Source organism: Cetorhinus maximus, chromosome 36 (assembly GCF_964194155.1).
Source record: "Cetorhinus maximus chromosome 36, sCetMax3.hap1.1, whole genome shotgun sequence".
Classification (NCBI taxonomy): Eukaryota; Metazoa; Chordata; class Chondrichthyes; order Lamniformes; family Cetorhinidae; genus Cetorhinus; species Cetorhinus maximus.
This window is the reverse complement of record NC_135914.1, coordinates 1,444,853-1,445,985: the sequence shown is the minus strand read 5'-3', so window position 1 is coordinate 1,445,985 and position 1,133 is coordinate 1,444,853. Positions and strand designations below refer to the sequence as shown.

General features: G+C 54.4%; 1 long non-coding RNA gene across 1 annotated transcript; it reads right to left on the bottom strand.

Moving 5' to 3' along the window:
* Positions 1 to 700: 700 nt before the first annotated feature.
* LOC144672292 (uncharacterized) lies at positions 701 to 933 on the bottom strand. The gene is made up of 2 exons (XR_013574093.1): positions 846 to 933; positions 701 to 813 (listed from the first exon to the last, which is right to left on the bottom strand). It is a non-coding gene; the product is annotated as an uncharacterized LOC144672292 (long non-coding RNA).
* Positions 934 to 1,133: the final 200 nt, after the last annotated feature.

Genomic DNA, 1,133 nt, shown 5'->3' with positions numbered 1-1,133 from the left:
CTCCTAACCAGTATAAAACCATCACATTCCTACTTCCCTTCAGCTCTGAAGAGTCATAGGGACTCGAAAGGTTAACTGTTTCTCTCTCCATGGACGCTGCTCCAGCATTTCCTCTTTTTGTGTCAGGTCTCCAGCATCTGCAGTATTTGGCTGTCGTCCAGCTGGGTGGGACTGGTCTCACCTGGCTCCATTCTTATCGATCTAACCGGAGCCTGAGGATTACTGCTAATGGCCTCTCTTCCTGGTCCCACACCGTCACCCTTGATCTTTCCTTGACATCCCCACCCTCCCTATTTCTCATCTAAGTGCTGCCCCTCACCAGCGTCAGTTTTCACACGTCCTCACCATCAGCCCTCTCAACTCCTCCTCAGTCTCTAAATTATCCGACCTCCCGTTCTGGGTGAGCGGCGATTTCCCCCGATTAAACGCTGGGAAGACTGAAGCTGTTATTTTCGGTCCCCTCTCCACATTTGGTCCTTTGCCACCGACACGGGGTTGGGGAGACTGGGTCTATGAGGGCGGAGGGGGTGTTGCTCTGTCAGGGGTGGGTTCAGGAGCAGGGAGGGAGGGGGTGGTGGTGTCAGAGTCTGTCTTGTCCTGGCTCGTGGAGGGGGGTCGGCCATTCCTCACTCCTCTTGTGGTGCCCGTGTGAAGGTTACTAGCAAACACTCGCTCTAGTTTGTTGTGGGTCGATCTGGGACACAGCTGACTTCATTCTTTATAGGGATGTACATCACTCTGGTGGATATAAACAAGTGAATCACATCGAGGGAGGGTCACTCCCTGAGATTGCCCTGGCACATATACGCAGACCTACACACACACACACATGCGCACCCGCGCACACACACACAGAGAGACAGAGGGACCCCATCAGTGACGACATACCCCATAAACACACCAACAAAGAGACCCCATCAGCGACTGAGACCCTCACACAAAGCGACAGGGAGACCCTCACACACAACGAAAGAGAGACACTCACACACAGTGACAGGGAGAGACCCTCACACACAGCGACAGGGAGAGACCCTCACACACAGCGACAGGGGGAGAACCTCACACACAGCGACAGGGAGAGACCCACACACATAGCGACAGGGAGACACTCACACACAGCGACAGAGAGACCC